The sequence below is a fragment of the Macrobrachium rosenbergii genome, chromosome 17 (assembly GCF_040412425.1).
Source record: "Macrobrachium rosenbergii isolate ZJJX-2024 chromosome 17, ASM4041242v1, whole genome shotgun sequence".
Classification (NCBI taxonomy): Eukaryota; Metazoa; Arthropoda; class Malacostraca; order Decapoda; family Palaemonidae; genus Macrobrachium; species Macrobrachium rosenbergii.
Genome location: NC_089757.1, coordinates 18,162,246 through 18,182,245, shown reverse-complemented (window position 1 = coordinate 18,182,245; position 20,000 = coordinate 18,162,246).

The window sequence follows — 20,000 nt, the reverse complement described above, 5'->3', positions numbered from 1 at the left end:
ATATATATATATATATATATATATATATATATATAGATAGATAGTTATAGATATATATGAATATATATGTAATATATATATATATATATATATATATATATATATATATATATATATATATATATATATATATATATTATATCCTTGCATGTAATATTTTCATCTACACGTAGTTTTGACGTTACTTGAATGATTTAATATCCGTTCATCTGTAAGAACACATGTTTACGAAAGCACTTAGGATTACGCAATTTAATCTTAAGAATGTTAGCCGGCACCTTTTTTCAGTTTTTTATCACTTCTCTATAAAATGTTCTACGACGTCAGCATAAATGTAAAGTCTGTGGAGACTCATCATCATTTGTTTTGTAATGCCAGCTTTTGCTTAGGTAATACATGACACAAGATGACTTCACGATCGTACTCACATTCAAGCAAGTGTAAAAATTATTGCCCAGAACCTAGGAGTGCTTTCATTTCTTAAAGTTCTTATTAGCATGGGCGTATTGAATTTTATGTCACCTGAAAATTGGACACCAACCTGAATGTGAAAATGGTACCTAATTCATCAACCAACCTTTTAGACCAATCCTGTCCGAACCAAGATGTCCAGAAGAGAATGGTTTTCCATTCTTTTCCGTTCTCTTCTTCATTTCGTTGTTGTTCTTCAGTGCTGTTTGCGTACTCCGGTCTGTTTACACTATTATCTTCTTCAAAAGGATTGGTTATATTATTGTTGGGAGAATAATTCAAAACTCTTTCATGGAAAAGTTCAGTTAAAGGAGTTGTGGAAATTATTTCAAGGTTATTGGCGATTAAAGCTAAAGGTAAAACAACCACAAATATAACACCTGCTATCAGTTTTACTCTTTTTGAAGTAATAATAATCGTGTTGATCATTTTGCTGGAAAGAATCGAAACATGCCAGACACGCTATTGGCTTTCGGCAAAAAACTTCAAGATTTTTTCATTTAATGGAAAGTAATAGGACTTGAGTACTCCGATAGGCAGCTTGCTTGACAATTACATCTAAACTTTTAGTTAATGGGCACCGGAAAATGCCCGTTGGTGAACAACACGAAGAGTCAACTAGAAAATGTAAAACGTGCGAATCCGGTTCACCGTCCGTTCAAATTCACTTCTTACGTTAACGGGGTCAAGTGTGCGACTGAGGAGAGGATACGACTGAATGAAAGTCGTCAGTTACATGGGTTTTCAAAAAAATTTAAGCCATTGGCGGTAGAGAGAATTTTACCAAATTTGATGCAGTTTTCTAGAAGATTATAGGGATTGAAGCGTCAATGGTTGTCCAAGTGGTCGTTATTATGCCGTGTTTTTTTTTTTATTTCCTTGAAAAGAGGAACTTATATTTACTTAAGATCAATGTTTATTATATCAGTTTGAGGCATATTTTAAATTAAGGTAGAACGCCATGGTATACATGACTAAAAGGCCAATAATTAATAACACATAATTTGCTTTTCAGTTGATACAGACAATTTAGTGCCACTTCATAAATGCACACGGAGAGCGGCTTTCTTTGCTAATATTGTAACCCGAAGATAGAGCGACAAGGGGCAACATCGTGAGTTAATCCTATAACATGCAAAGGCGCGATGTATTTTGACTACGAATTATATATATATATATATATATATATATATATATATATATATATATATATATATATATATATACACACATATATATATATATATATATATATATATATATATATATAAAAAAAGAAGATATCAACATGAGTAAAGCGCCCAAAGCTGTCTTGTATCCTGCGGAATACGTTACACTGGACTTCCATTATTTTTCCATCATTTCTGCATTATTCCAAATAGTTGCGGTACTTACTGAATTTGTAGGTTCATTGTGACCAGTTGCCGTTCACATCGGACTCTTAATGTCTTTTACAATTTCTAGCATTGGTCATGGGAGAAAATTCAGAAGTAGTCACCGTTCGTGTACTTGTCAGACCCAGTGCTTTTATTTTGCGAGGAAGAGTATCAAAACACTGCTCAACGCTTCCCTCTAATCCGAGCTCGTAACGGGCATGAGTGTATGAAGACATTCATCTCAAAATATTCTTAGTAGCTTGCAGTTTATTTATTGAAAAATACAGCGTTACAAACAGCCTATCCTGCACACACACACACACAAAGTTGCATGATTTAGTTAAATTCTGTAATTATTATCTCGCGTCTCTTATGTTCGAATCTCTCTTACGCTTTCTTCATCATCATCCTCATTATCTTTTGACAGCATCCTGTAGTCACATAGACAGGGAGATAAGGTAGGATAACGAGAGCGTGATGGGACGACTAGGTTAACTCACCATCGGAGACTCCATTGGTAAGAGTTCAGAAGCTCAGGGTCGAACTGTTGTGAATATTATCCACACTGAAGAGGAGACGTGATGTCTTGAAACTGTATGTGAAACTATACTCCTGTCCCGATTTTTTGGGTTGTCATACTTCGTTGGTAAATAACCTGCAGTTTATTCCTTCCATTGTTTGTACTTAATCATTTATTTAAGACTTACCAGAAATTACTTTTTGCAGGTTATGAACCAGAAGGGTCAGTCAGCTCTCCGTTCCCCTCACTTATCGGCCCTCAGCCAGGTTTCCCGAATCTTATGGTAACTATCCGGCAAAAAATAAAAATGGTCAACAGCATGTTGGGGAAAACGGTGAGCTGACCGATCACATTTGTCTTCCTTTTTTCATATTGGATTATTTAGATGCCGGATTTGTCACAGATTTGTTACTTTGTTGGTTTCTTGTGCCTTTGTGACCCATTGAATTTGAAGCATTTCTCTAAAGTGTGGTGCAAGATTCAATAATTTTTCATTTTATTTTGCAAGGTTGGGACGTTAACTTTCTTATCCTGGCTTGAGGCTGGCATGATGGTATACTTGTATACTCTCACACGAGAATTAAAAATAAACCGCGAAGTATGCGTATGTAGCTACTGTTGTGGAGGTTTTCTGCAGTTTTGTCCATTCCCTTTCAGATGATGCACCATAGAGTTCTGTTCTTGCACCTAACCTTTTGGCCCTCTTCGTCAGAAACTGTATGAACTGCTGTCACTGACGTGCAAAAGAATCCATTCGAAGTCTGTACTTTATTCTTGTCCTTGCAATTGTTCCCTATTTTTGTTTTTGCAGTGATTCCCATTAATCAGTGAAAATTAGTTCTGGGGATTAATGAGACAGAGGGTTTCTTCTCAGTTTTCTTATTTAATACTTTATTATTTGCATCATTTCTTTTTACATCGTTCATGAACTGACAGTCAACCCTTCATTCTTTTCGTTTTAAGGAATATTAACATATGCAGGTTTACACTATGGCAATACTTTTATGGTCTTTCGGTTATTAGTAATTCTGCCTGGAAAATGTTGATCAGAAGTTTCTTGTTTTTATTTTGTAGTTTATAATGCTCTTTAAATTTTTCCCGGTTAATTCTGAAATGATGTTTTTGAGAATGTGCTTCATTTGCGTATCTTTTTGTGTCATTTATCTTTTTATGTGCTTATACTGATTATTTTTGTGTTCATTTGTTTCACTTTGTTGATCTTGACTCTTGTGTTTTGTGAAGCTTGGGATATTGCGTTTTCATGTAAGGACTCCTTTCATTGTTCCATTGACAGAAACGTACGAAAGTTCGTCCCTCTGCCTCTAGCATAGCTCATACTCAAATGCTGAATTCAATTCTGCTCCATCAACATACTGTATCTCCATAGGGGTAGTGCCGTCAGTGCACCTCACGTGGTATACTGTAGCATTACTAAAGTATGTTTGCAGCATCCATTCGGCCCCTTGTTGCGCCCACTTATCAGCTTTTTACGTCACGTCTATTGTCGTTTCTTTTCTTCAGTCACGCTGTCCAACGTCCCCACCAACTTATAAGTGGGGTTTTCTCATAGTTCCATCATTAGATCATTGTACTTTATCTCCTTTATTTTCTGGACCTCTTTATCTTGCTTTATTCTCTTTTCTCTGTCTTCGGCGCTGGGTGACAGAAAGTGTTCCAGTGTTTGGCTTGACATCCTAAATTTCATAAATCAGTCAATCAATCTATCAACAAGTAATCTCTTTATTCGATCTGAATGAATTGTTTATTTTCTTTGCACTTTTATATAATCATTGCTGTTTTCGTGTCTCTGGATTCAAGTTGTATTTCCTAGAAATGAATCTCAGAAAACTAATCAGCATATATATTAAATTAATACGAGTATTTTTATGTATGTGGGCTGGATTAAGATTCAGACTTTTACCTTTTTCACGGAGGATTGTAATTAACTGTAATTATGCAAATGACAAACGCATACATTTATATATGCATGAGTTTATGTAAGGTTTAATTATCAAGGCCCCGTTTTGCCAGCACTGACTTAAGTAAATGAATGATTGTTTATGCATTTTCTCCCCCTTATCGAATTGGTCCCAAATAAATAAAAAAAAAAAAACTTTATTAAGATCGGTACGCAAGCAGCTTGAGTACTGGTTTTCCAAAGATTGTTTCACGAGATTGTTTTCTCGCTGGAAACAATTTATCGCCTTAGTGCCTTCCATTAATTAACTCGGTAAAAGTTGGGAAGATTGTGTGAGTCGGGGAGAAGAAAGGGCGTCATTGTATGCCGGAAGTCTGGAGGATAGGGAAGGATGGGATGGTGTTGTGACGGAAGTTGAAAGGGTGCATGAAAAAGGGTGGCTGGATGCAATAGGACGAGAATTGAATAAGGTGGAGCGTCCCAGTGACTTATCTCCTAAAGCTGACGTCGCTTCTTCCCTTTTCATTAAGCTTAGCGAAGTTTTAACGGAAGAGCCTGTCAACAGGTGCAGGCGCAATTTAAAACATCTTGTTAGGTTCTTTGATGATGGGAACTGCACAATTCCTAAAAAATTTCTTCTCGTGGCCTTTTCTAGGTGAGTATATCCTTCCTCCCTCATTCTGCTTGTATCCTAAATCTCATCTGGTCCCGTTAACGCTCATATAAGACTCCTAATGTCTGTCGCAAGTTTGGTGACTCTTAATTCTTTCAAGCAACAAAGCTGTTGTTCAGCCCTCCCATTTCATCCGAATTCGGAACCCGCATTAGTGTATGAATTCCCGAGGGATAATTTCTAACCATTTTCTTCCTCTTACCGGAAAGCCTGCATTCCTTGAAATACAGATCATGGCAGGATTAAGAACCTTATCCCAAGATGTAATTGCTTTAAAACGTTAGGATAACCCTATCTGAAGCCACGCATCTAAGTAGAAAAAACCTATAATTGACAATACACACACACACATATATATATATATATATATATATATATATATATATATATATATATATATATATATATATATATATATATATATATATATATATATATAGTTACGTGTGGGCTTTGGCTGATGAGTTTCTTAATTAATTTACGTAAGTTATGTAGCCCTGCTTCGCCAAGGACACACGTAAACTGTCAGTTGAAGCTGAAAGTTACCCTCAAAAGACAGACATTTACTTAATTGGATTACTTCTGTAACAAAGGAATTACATTAAACCCATTCACTTCCCACAGAGAGTCCCAACAAAGAAAGAATGTGCTGTGATAGCAAGGAAATTACATGACCCTTTAGTCAACGTCTGACACAGTCAATTTTCCCGGCTTCCGAGAAAAAAATAAAACACAACGACTGTTTGGATATTTCTCTTCCAAACACTGGTGATCAGGATCTAAGGCTTGTCTGAAATTTACTTACACTTGACTTTCCCTAATTCCTACTTACTGCACGGGAATAGCTTATGCAATTCACTAGGCAATGATCATTATTCATATACAGTACTAGACTTCATAAAAGAAATATGATTATACCAGGTTCTCTTGTAAATGGTGGCTGAAGGGGAAACAATGGAAAAATTTAAGTACAGTGAAAGAGATACTAGCAAATCGACGAAAATCTCGTCAATTCCAGACTTACAGTGACGTAGGTTGCTTGCGCAATGCAACTGCCGGTCGAGGTTCTCGAAGAACACTTATTGTCAATTCACTGAGTAATGCAGAGACAGGAGGAGAACAAAGCACAAAGTTAGCCTGAGCACAACGCGTGCTCTTAGTCTCAAAGTCGATCTCTCTCTGCTCGCGTGGGTCAGGTCAGGGCGCTGTGTCTCCTCAGTGACGCTTGTATGTAGTCTCCGGCCGTCTGAAAATTTGACAAAACATCGCTGAATGCATAGGACAGGGAAAAAGGAAGCTTAAGACCATCTTCACTAGAGGTTACTTGGTGAAAACCCTACCTGTTGGTTAGGACGTTAATGCTACTTATTCTCTACTAAGACTGTTTTAAATATAATGCTACTTATTCTCTACTAAGACTTTTTTAAAACACAGCCTAATGCTCTCGCTTGCAGTCTCTTAGCTTTGACAGAGACGCCTCCCTGTCTTTGTTACGATGATATTTTTACTAAATAATGCAGAGAGGGCGAACAGCAGAATATTTATTAAAAAAAAAAAAAAAAAAAAATAATATATATATATATATATATATATATATATATATATATATATATATATATATATATATATATATATATATATATATACAGTATATAATAGTCATATTCAGTTTTACTACTTTTATCCTTAGAAAGGGTGGCTCATGAAGTTGTTACCCGTCCGGTTTTATACAATTAGGTTTTGAAAAGATTGCGAGTCCCATGTCATATCCAGTCTAGATTTTCAAAAGCCTATGTGCTGACTATGTCTGCTATTTCTTGACAATCACTAATCCTTCAAATGGCGAAGGAAGGATAAATCTCCTGCACAGTAATATATTCCAAGCATGATTTAATCAGTGAAGTTCATCGAAGTGTTAGTAAAAAAAAAAACAATTAAAGAAAAATATCCAAGTTTTTCAAGAATGAGGAGTGCTTTATATGATTATCATTGCCAAATCACTTCAAAAGGCTTTCTTCCATCTTTCACTTCTTTGTTTCTCCACAATCCATATCATTTCTATACCGTTCCTACTCCAATTGAAATACACAAACATTTCATTCTCTTTCATCATTCAACAATTCAGTTCCATAAAGTCGAGTTTGCTCAGCAATCCCTTCTTAAATTCGAACGCTGCCCTCCATAAACATCTTTTCTTTTCTAAAACTTCTGTTATTGTACTTTCCTACTTCCCAATTTGACAACATTAATTTTCCCGTCTTTTTTATTTTTCATTTATCAGCATCGTTTCATTCTTGTGTATATCACTTTCATCTTTCTTCTCTTAAAACACTTTCAAGTTCTTTTACTCACTTTAAAGATATGGTTAGAACTGACTTTTCCTATTCTGTCAGAGTAACATACCCTTTCTTGCTCTCTTTTTAGTAACTCTTCCGTAACTCACACACACATGCACGCATGCACACACGCGCACACATAGACAAAAAACATACACGCGCATACACATTATTTTTTCGTAACTACTCCCTTTCTCTCACTCCTTTAGCAACTGGTTCTCTTCTGCCAGTAATGATGATGATGATGATGAGAGGAAGAGGAAAAGAGAGAGAGAGAGAGAAGTATCAGAAAATGTTTGGAGAGGAGTGTGCTACAGGAAAGTTGTGTGAAGAGAGAGAGAGAGAGAGAGAGAGAGAGAGAGAGAGAAATATTACATATCTAGAGCCAACCACCAAAGTCCTAACTAAGCCCTGATCAAAAGCTGCCGTTGGAAGGTTACAAAGGCGTTCCGGAGGAAAAATGTAGGCATAACGAGGCCAATTTATAACAGCAACTAACAGCTTCGACATTCAGCGAGTGAATTTTGTATCAGAAACCTCCAGCCATCATTGGCTGGATTCCGAAAGATTACGAGAGAGAGAGAGAGAGAGAGACTTCGAGATATCAGTTAGAGAAAGGCTGTATTTTACAAATTATGAGAGAGAGATAGAGAGAGAGAGAGATTTTTATATAAGAAACCCTTGCCCATCATTAGATGGATTTCGATAAATAGAAAGAGAGAGAATTTTGTGTCGAAATCCTACGACCATCGTTGGCCGAATTCCGAGAGAGAGAGAGAGAGAGAGAGAGAGAGAGAGAGAGAGAGAGATATTTTGCGTCAGAAATGTTCAGCCATTATTGGGCATATTTCGAAAGACTGATCACATGTGAGAAAGTAGAACAAATAAAAATATGGTGTGGCAGAAACAATAGGTCGTAAATAGAGTGCAAGATAACGAAGAGAGCATAAAAATAACATTAGAATCACTTCGAACTTATCGAGAGAGAGAGAGAGAGAGAGGTGGAGGAAGGAGAGAGGGAGAGAGAAAGAGAAGCCTGGAGTGGGGGCTGTGGATGACGTCGTCCTTGCTGGCTGGGGGTGAGGGATGGATGCAGGATACTGGGGAGGACCTTTGCAGGGGGGTAGGGACCATATCGTAGGTTTGGTGGGGTGGGTCGGTGACTGATGCCAAACAAGCAACGACAGTCGCTAACAAATTTCATTAAATCATGGCCCGGGGGCTGAAACTTCAGCTGAATGCTCCAACGACAGTAAAGGCTGGAAGCTGCTGTCGATATTTTTGTAAATGAGAGCGCGCCTTTTTTTTCCCTCTCCCTTCAAGGATCAGGGCGGGCGGGGGGAATCACAGAAGCGGGATGGGAAGGAAAGGAGGGGATTATGATGCTTTTGACGGAAAGGAGAGGGAAATTTTGTATGGCATTTGGGGTGGGATGGGGAAATGATGAACCACCAAACAGACACGGGCACGCTCACACACACACACACACACGTGTGTGTGTATGTGTGTATATATATATATATACATACATATATATATATATATATAATAATATATATATATATATATATATATATATATATATATATATATATATATATATATATATATATATATATATATATATATATATATCAAACCACGTGCACTCGTACTACAGGGGAAGAATGAAGCACTTGTTGTAATCCTGACCGGTTCCGCATTTAGTTTTCTATAGAATCTTCAAGAGGACCGATATATAATGATGATAATTTACTATCAGCAGTGATAGTAAAAAGCATCATATATACTGTTAGAATAAGTAGAAGGACTCGATAAGAAGAAAAAACGGGAGGAGCAATAAACTGACAAGCATCAGAGGTTAGTGCTCCAGTTGCAAATCTTATTTATCTGTACGGGTGGGCTTGCCGCTCCGCTATGGGCCCAGGTAAATTACCCACCTTTAAATTTATACATTTCGCATATTACTTTTGAAATAATTGAATCGAGTTCATACATTTCTTGAATGATAGTCATGTTCTTATTTCTGTACATCATTTATTGGATTGAACTCTCATTCAAGTCCGTGTCCTATTGTACTATCTTATAATAATAATTTTAGAGGTATTCCCTAATCTCGTGAGAAATTTTAAGTATTATAGCGTTCAAGAATAATAATATAAAGAAACAAACAATTATTAGAGACCTCTTCCTACAACACAGAAGGATGTTTATATTAAATCACACATAAGCCATGAGTTTATTTTTGCCCACTGTGTATGCCCGCTTGTACTGTCACCCTGGCATAGATATGTCTAAAGTTCCACCACTATGTACCAGTCCTCTGGAAGATGTCTTCGAAAAACAAAGGCGAAACCGTTCAGGATTTATACCTAGTGTTTAATTTTTCCGTGTGGTATGTATAAATTTATATATATTAATTTTTATCACATCACCGTGACATTTTATATACAAACATTAAGCTATAAATGTCGTTTAATGTCCAATTCGCGCTGCTTCGGGAATAACACCGAAGGGGAAATATATATATATATACTGCATGTATATTATATATATATATATATATATATATATATATATATATATATATATATATATATATATATATATATATATATGTACGTACACTAGTGTCCACCATTAAGTCGTTTCCCTTAGTAGAGGATGGCTCCCGATAAAAACAGGACAATAGCAGTTGACTCGTTTATCTCTTAATTGTTGAATCAGCTACAAAACTCCACTTCAGAAAACACCTATTGCGTCAGCTGCTTCATGGACCTGCACAGAAGCTTGTCAGCAGTGGGGGTTGCTGTCTTGTATGCTCTCTCTCCTGTTTCCTGGATAATACGGTCCTCATCTATTCTGCCTCCTCAGAATCTCTCTCTTTGCACCTTCATCTACTTCAAACTACCCTGATCCGCCCTTTCACATATGCAATCATTCCTCTCCCTCCTAAAGTTGACATCTCTATACATACCCTGCGAACACATTGTCATAACTCCTATTTATTTTCCTTTAGGGCGTAAAGTTTGCACTCTACATATAAGAACAAGAAAGAATTGGTTCATCAGATCCCGCACACTTAGCAACTTTGGCTTCGATTGAAATGATAAAATTTCCAACTTTTTCCATGACTTCTGCAATCTTCCATGCTTAATTATTTTTTATACACATTTCCTTTCATTCTACCATCTTGCATTATATATTCCAACAAACACAGCTGTCTATGCCATATTTACGCTTTACCTAATTAATTGTCGATGTCATTTATTTACCCTAATCTCTTGTGCACTCCTGCGCTTTATGGATATTATAGTCCTTCCTTTCCAACAACTCACACACTTCGCTTTCCTGGTCTTCGGCGCATTTCTGGTCTTCGTCTCCCCCTCACTCTTAATACTTCGGAATGATGCTTTTTCACCAATCTATCTTTCTCATCCATTCCTTTTACATGACAACCCTAGCTTAATGCACTTAGGCTAACTTTTTTACCACTTCTGTGCATCTGTACATTTCTCACCCTTTCATATTTTTTGTTTCACCACATATAATACGCAAACTGTTCACATCAACAGCTTCCAACGAAAAAATCATTCTTGACTCTATATCCAGATTCAGTTCCGCACTCAAATCTAATCATTCGTTCTTGCTAACAGACATACTGGCAAACATGAAAATAAAAGAACTGAAGATACAACCTTGGTTGATCAAATGTTCCACATCTTTTCGATACATCATGGTGAAGAAAGGTCAGCCATGATTGGTAAGCCTGGGAAATGCAAGAACAGTATGATGCGTTGAGATAAGGGGAAGAGGTGGTGTGGGAACGTGGGTGAGGAAAATGGGGGTTTTGAGTGTTGGAAATGTGGTTGGGAGAAATATGATTGTGAAGTGGGTGAGGGAAATGAAGGAGTTGTACATAAAACCATGTACGAATCTCTTGTCACTGACTAAAGTTAATATGCTATAGAAACAAGTACTTGATTTGTAGCAAAGTTGCGTATTTTCATTGCTTAGACGCAAGGCTGTTTTGAAATAGTTTTTTTTTTCTGTTGTTCTGGAGTCTTAACGGAAGTAGCTGACTTACATGCTGAATGCTTTAAAAAAAATTTTATAACTACCGGCACTAAATGATATAGTATTAATAATCCGATGGAGTCAGTGAGTGTATATTTGTTGATACAATTCTAATTTTTAAAAATAAGTATTATAAATCACTTAATCCTTTGAATAATGTTTTTAAAAGAGTGAGTTTTTAGTCATGTTTATACCAATCTCAGCCATAGTAATCTTAGGCTAGAAAATATTTTCCTCTATAATCTGGGGAATAAGAATACTTTTATTTAACCAGATGGGTGAAAATCATATTCGTTAAGTAATCCAAATTTTATTTTATTTTTTTAGTGAGGTGAATTTTTCTTGCCCTGTAGGAAATGAAGAGCTAGAAACCATAAGTTTTACCTGGTCTCCGTTTCGCTATTATTATTATTAATATTATTATTATTATTATTATTATTATTATTATTATTAGAATAGTAACATGATAACCCGGCTGCAATGAAGACCCTTTTAGGGTTCCCAAAATGATAAGTGAAATTTGAAGCTATTACAATGCAGCATTAAAAGGGTTGGACAGATAGATGGGAAGAGGCCAAAGTGCATGGATGGAAAGTAACGTTTACGATGTTTTGCAAATGGGGACTGAATAGATACGACAGAAAATATTTAGCACCATCCACAGTGTATCACACAACGCAACAAAGCCGGAGAGGTGGACTAAAGTTTTCCACACCATTCGTCCGTTTGCTTGTCTAGATGTCTCTTTCAGTTCTTCAGCCTGTCATTTTCTGCCTGTCATGCTTAACTTTTTATCCAGTTACAGTTACATGGTTCAAGTCATTTCAGTCAAACCTGTTTTTACAGATAAACCATCACATCTAAATCATCTGCACGCCTGTCACTTTTAGTTTCCTGTAAAAGAAAATTATTGAGATGGCTATATGTCTGTCCGTCCGCACTTTTTCTGCCCGCCCTCAGATCTTAAAAATCACTGAGGCTAGAAGGCTGCAAATTGGTATGTTGATCATCCACCCTCCAGTCATAAAACACCAAATTGCGGCCCACTAGCCTCAGTAGTTTTTATTTCATTTAGGGTTAAGTCTAGCCATGGATCGTGCGTCTGGCAGCGCTTTCTGAAGGCGTCGCCGACGGACCTTCACTTGATCGCATCTGGGGAGCAACTGAGCGCTGCCCGGTCGTAGCTGAGAGTTTCATACAGCATTATACGCTGTACAGAAAACTCGATTGTGCCGAAAAAGCTTCGGCTCATTTTTTTACTTGTTTTTTTTATTATAACAGACCACCGCCGTGGGTTTATAACTGTTGCAATATAGGGATAAAGACTTCAGAAGTATTTGGCTTACACAACCCACTATTGGAGCCCTTTCATTTGACGAAGGTTAGTGATCATGTTGCCTTGATCATAATCTTTATAATAAAAATAATGATTGGTGAACAACATTTTTCTCTACAGTTAAAAAAACTGGTAGGATTAATGACCGAACATTTGGAAAGACTATGTGCATATCAATAATGAAACATTTCTTTTTTTTTGTTTTTTTGTTAAGCTTTGATAAATTATAAAGGATATTAATGATTAATAGCAAGATATTTGTCAGTGATTAACTAACAGACTTTTGTATATAAATAATGAAAAAACACATTTCATCATTCATAAGTAGTAAGCATCTTAAGGATTCAAACCTGCCTTAAGAGCGTTTAAGACAGAAAGATGCAAACCGATGGAGTGTTTGTGCATACATATATGCGGCCTTTGCAAAGGAGGCTCTAATCTCACTGTTTTCAACCGAAATCTGTTGCTGGACTTGGCTTGTTGCATCCTTTGATAAATTTCTGGAGTGTGACCCGCCCGCCTTATTACCCAGGCAGTCCCTCCTTTCTCATTTTTCCTCTTATTTTCTTGGCCGATGATCTTGCTCTCTCCCCATCTCAGCTTTCTACATCTCTCCTCCTCCCCCTTCCCTTCCTTCCCTTCCCTTCCCTTTCCCTGCTCTTCCTCCTCCCTCCATCCGTCGGACACTTCATATCATTAAGCCGCTAAAGTTTAGAAATTGGTTACTGGAAGGAAGTTGGATCATGTAATCAAACTCTGAAACTTGCGTCCTCATTAAATATTTGCATATCATATTTTCCTGTGATGAGTTTCTTAGGTTTGAAGCTAATGAGGGGCGAAGCGAGAGTTATTAAAGCGCAGACTAACTTCATATGACGGGGACGGTGGTTGAAGGGGGTTTGGGGTGACATATCGCCCTCCTCCTCTACTTCCTACAAACATTAGTAACCAAACCCACAAAATACCCTACATATTCAGATGTCTCCCTCTCTTTGTGCGATTACACCTATCACTGTTTCCCATTTCATTGTGTGCCTCAAGTACGAACTCCTTTTGAGTTTAATTAAATATGTTTTACGATTCTCTCTCTCTCTCTCTCTCTCTCTCTCTCTCTCTCTCTCTCTCTCACACACACACACACACACACACACACACACACACACACACACACACACTTACCTTGCGGAAATCTGCCGTTCTCCGATTATACCGTTTTGTGAATGTTTATTTTCCTCTGCTGCCAAGCTTTGGTACTGTGGCCGTTTCCTTTTTCCTTCTTATGTTTTTCTTTGGGGGGGTTAGGCCCATTCTTTTTCCTTTGTTTACTTTGCTTTGTTTTGCAGAGCCTAGAAAAGGCCACTTGGTTGCCGTTGCAGTGAAAACTGGCTTCTGCTCTCTCTCTCTCTCTCTCTCTCTCTCTCTCTCTCTCTCTCTCTCTCTCTCTCTCTCTCACACACATACATATATATGTATATAAACGTGTATATATGTATATATATATATATATTTTATGTGTGTATATATAAATTATATATATACATATGAATTATATATATATATATATATATATATATATATATATATATATATATATTTATATATATTGATATCTCTCTCTCTTTATATATATATATATATATATATATATATATATATATATATATATATATATATATATATATATATATATATATATATATATATATATATATAAGGTGTGCGTGCATGCATGTGTATGTGTGTATATTTCTGTGGAAATACTGAATTGAGATCGAGGCTCTGAAAGCCTGAAAATATTATTGACACTATTTGAATTCATAAAACTGGTTTAACCAACCTATCTCACTTTTTTCTTTCATTTGGTTGACTCAGACTCTGATCCATTGCTTCTCAACCTTTCCCTTCTCTCTGTTATACGCTATCTCCTTCTGCTCAGTTAGATCTTAGGTATCCATTGTTGCAACACAGATAATCATCAGTTTATCAGTTTGTACGGTTCCATGTGGACCCCACACACCGTCGTCTTACCTGGCTCGCTAACCTCCTCACGACAATATCTCCATGTGGGAAACGCGTAGACCCAAGAAACACAGAATACGTCACATCTTTATACATATATATCTCCATTCATATTGTTGTCATGTTAAATGTATCTTTATGCATTACAATGTCAGCATTTCAGCCATATGTATCATGGCTTCAGTCATGCCTTGTATATCGAGTTATATATATATATATTCATCTATTAATAAACACAAATGGATTGTGTGGTGACCTCTGTTTTCATTTGCCTGGTGTCGGACGCTACATTTCCACTCGCAATAGTTACTGACCTGTCTTTTTGTTGTCTGAATAAATTGTTAAGTTTGTAGACGGTGACTCTTACTCACACGTTTGCTTCATTGGTGACTACAGGGATGACCAACCCAGCCAACCACAATGATGCCAGCCTGTCCAGCAAGACCATTGCTACCGCCTCCATACATCTACCTCCATTCATGCCCCATAACCCAGAAGCTTGGTTCGTCAATCTTCCGATCGAAGAAAATCACCTCCTTGACGCGCAAAGCAGATGCCGTCCTCGAATTCTTGCTGGACAACATCTTCGAGCAAGTCGCTGGATGGCTTGCAGAGCTTCAAACCCCTGTCACCTATGAATTGCTGCAGGACCAACTGAAGTCATCCTTCAGCATGCCACCTGCCCTAAGAGCCAAGAAATTCCTCAACTACATGGGGGCACACATAGGAGACGAGCAACCATCACACGTCTACAAACAGTTGTGGTGGCCTATTATGCTACCCACCACAGATGGCTGACTTGAGTCATCCCTAGACCTTGTGAGAGAGGTACTCCTTACAAGATTGCCCCACCAAACAGTGGCGGCCATGTCCATTGCCTCCAACATACCAATCAAAGAATTCCTGAAGTTGGTCAACGCAGTGCACATAGCCCACAAGATGGCAGAGCCCACACAGCCACTAACAGCAGCAGCAGCAGCACCAGCACCACCACCACCACCACAACGGGCCCAGCAGTCAACCAACACGGAATCCAATAGCTGCCCCTATCCACAAACGAAACTTCCCCAAGCACTTCATCAGACAGAAGAAAGATGAACCACCAGAGGGGAAGTGCTACTTCCACAAAGATTTGGGAAGAAAGCCCGCTGATGTGACAAAGGCTGTCTGTTTTCAAAAAACATGCAAGAGGGTCACACCCGCGATCCATCCAACTAAACATCAGCGGTGAGCAGACTGGTTGCCTCATAAGAGAAATTGCACCTGCCCACCACTGTCTTTCTTCCAGGTACAAACGTAGAGGCTACACTTGCTTCTTCATCAGGGACGAAAGGTCAGATACAGAATTCCTCGTCGACACTGGAGCATGCAGGTCATTTGTGCCAACCAGTCAGAATGAACGACTCAGCTGTGAATGTGTCATTCAGTGGGAAAGACTACAGTTGTGACGATAGCACTGTTAAGAGCAGACTTCCTAACAGCACACAACCTGCAAGTGGACATAGCATCAGAACAAATGACCCTAAAAATAACTCTGACATCATCTCATCAACAGCCATGCAGATGAACCACCACCACACCATCACCGCAGCAGCAGAGACGACAAATATGCCCTATCGCAGCGGCCGCCCCACCCCCAGAAATACGACAACTTCTACAAGACTACCAAACCAGCAAAAAGCAAAACACAACATCTAGCATCATATAGAAACTGAAACCCCAATCCACTCATGTTTCAGACGTTTAGCCTCTGAGAAGCTTGCCTACGCCAAACAAGTGTTCAAGGAGATGGAGAACATGGGAATATGCAAAAAAAAAAAAAAAAAAACAGCACATGGGCATCCTCCCCCTTTCACACGTTACCAAAACCCGACAGAACATGGCACCTGTGTGGAGACTACCGGTGACTAAACATCAAAACGAAGCCAGATAGATACCCGTTTCCAAGCATAGCAGACACAACCAACCAGATGAATGTTGCAAAGATCTTCACCAGAATAGACCTGCTGAAGGGATACTTTCAAGTCCCAGTAGCAAAGGAAGAGATATATAAGACTGCGATCATCACCCCTTTTGGCACCTACATATTCACCTACAGCTGTTTCGGCCTTCACAATGCAGGGACAACCTTCCAAAGACTGATGGACGAACTGCTTGGCAACCTTCCATTCTGCGTGGTCTACATCGACTATATCCTCATATTTAGCCCCAACCTCAAGCAGCATCTTAAAGATGTCAAAAAAGTACTGCAAATACTCAAAGATAACGGACTAATAGTAAGGGAAGACAAATGCGAATGGGCAAAGAAAGCAGTGAAATTTCTGAAACATCAAGTAAGCCCAGAGGGCATTAAACCTCTACCAGAAAAAGTAAAAGCAATCACTGACTTCCCAAAACCAACAGCAATTACAGCAGTGCAAGAATTTTCAGTACTAATCAACTATTACCATAGATTCAACCCTAACGTTGCTAAAATTATGAGCCCGAAATATCTATGCCTACAAGGAAAACAGAAAAAGTTAAATTGGTCAGAAAATCAAGATAATGCATTTCTTTTAGCAAAATAAGCATTAACCTTTGAAACCACATTATTTTTCCTTTACCCCATAGGTCCCTCATGATGACAACAGATGCAAGTAACACAGCGATGGGTGCCATATTAATGACAGCAGAACAGAAATACTCCGCTTCGACAGGGAGCTTCTAGCAGTCTGCAAAGCTGTACGCCACTTTCAGCCACATGCTTGAGGGATGACATTTCATCATGCAAACAGACCTTCAACCCTTGGTGCACACCTTCACAAAGTCAGCAGATGCATGGTCAGCACGGCAACAGTGGCATCTGTGAGCAATAGCTGAACACTCCTGCACCATCAAATACTTGAAGGGTTCGGCAAACACTGTGGCAGACGCACTGTCAAGAAACAGCGTCAACACCATCCAGCTCGGGATAGCCTATCCCGAAATAGCAGAAGCACAAAGGGATGACGCGGACTGGACAACCCCACCCTTACATGGAGCAACCTGTCAACCAACAGTGGAGAGATGACCATTACCTGCAAAATAAGTACTGGATGCCCTCACCCCTACCTGCCAGAAGGTTACTGAAGAAAAGCCTTCACACTCGCCCACAACCTCTCCCACTTGTAAGGCTGGTCAACCGCCAGAATCATAGCAGAGCGGTACATCTGGTGGGGAATGATAAAGGACATAAAAAACTAGACGAGAGAATACATCCCATGTCAGACATCAAAAATCACAAGACACGTAGAGAGCGGGATAGGAGAGTTCCACACAACACACTGCTGACTTGCCCACATCCATATCGAGATAGTGGAACCCCTACCCTCTCCAAGGGGCACAGAGACCTGTTCACCATCATCGACAGAAATACCAGGTGGCCCGAAGTAATACTGATATGGCAACAGACAGCGGTAAGCTACGTGAAAGCCCTCATCGGATGGGTCAGCAGACACGAAGTCCCTCAGATCATCACGAGTGACAGGGGAGCCAACTTCACGTCCACTCTGTGCAATGCCCTCGCAGACAGTTTGGGGACAAAGGTAACCCACACAACGGCTCACAGTCCAGAAGATAAAGCATCATCAAAAGGCTATACTGGTCGTTGCAAGCGCCACTCACCACCAGTTGTCAAGGCAGGAGCTGGAGGAAGTGTTACTGTGGGTCTTACTGGGCCTAAGAACGACACCGCATGCAGCATTTAACACATCTCCAGCAGATGTCCCATACGGCCAAGCACTAACATTGCCAGCAGAATGTCTTTCAAGATCAAACGAGCCCAACATCCCCATCCGACACCTGAAAAGTGGTAAAACAGAGGATAATGCCAGCTAAGACGACCTACCATGTGACCAGAAACGTGTACCTCCCCAGATGCACACAGAGCGCCCCCCCCATCTCCCCAGCCTACTCTGGACCATACCATATCATCCAGAGACGACACAAAGCCTACCAGATGACAGTGGACAGCAGGACGACATGGGTCTCCATCAACTGCCTAAAGCCAGCATGCATCCCAGACACCGGCCTACAACCGTAGGCCTCTCCAAGGGGGGAGTCCTGTAGGGTCCCACATGGACTCTACACACCGTCATCTCACTTGGCTCTCTAATCTCCTCACAACAACATCTGTGCGTGTTCACACGGGGACACAAGAAACACAGTATACGTCACGCATCTTTTATACATATATCTCCATTCATATTATTGTCATGTTAAATGTATCTTTATTACCATAGCATTACAATGTCAGCATTTCCGCCACATGTACCATAGATACAGTCATGCCTTGTATATCATTTTATATGTATATGTTCATCTGTTAACAGACACAAATGATTGTGTGGTGACCTCTGTTTTCGTTTGCCTAGTGTCGGACGCTACATTTCTGCTCATAAGAGTTATTGACCTGTCTGTTTGTTGTCTTGAATAAATTAGTAAGTTTGTGTACGCTGGCTCTTACTCAGGCCTTTGCTACAAGTTAATCAACATTTACAGAATGCCCTTCCTCCATGAGGTCTTTCCCTTGTTTCTGGGTTACTCTTCTTCTTCAAAATTTAATTGACGTTATATCTTTCTATTATTTTACGAAGGAGAAAAACAGTAAACTGGTTTTAATACTGCAGAACACCCTTCTTAAACCAGCCTTTTTTCTCTTGAAGGTAGTAAGAAGTTTCTAACTTAGGAGACTGATAACGAGTTTTCTTTTCTTGGAAGATGGTACAAGTGGTCGACAATGCCCCTTTGAAATCCCAGCCCTTTGGCTGGTTTAAATTAGATGAGCCTTGCATAGTTTGCCATTGGTACTTGTGCGTCATTAACCTTTCCAGTCCCCAACCGACACCTGGTTCTTATGTGATTATCATTTTATTTTCCTGATGCAGCCATGTTTATAAAAAAAGAAGAGTTCTTGGAATACAAGTAACCATCCTAGTAGTTCTAGAATTAATCACATACTTCTTAATACAATATTTAGTCCTTCATGAACTTTTATGCTCTTTCTGACTACATTTTTTGTTTTAGTTTTATAATTTTTATCACGGCATATTCACGACTGATTATTGCACTTTGTTATAAAAAGTATAACAAACTGTTTGTGAACCTCAAGAAAGAGTTCTATGTCGTAACTATTTGAATAGCTTTAAAGGGTAAAACAATAAACAATAGAAATTACTCGACAGAAGTTTCATCGGAAACTTGTTTATGGTATAAAGAAATGTTGTGCTCATTGATTGAGTGATTTTTGGTAATATA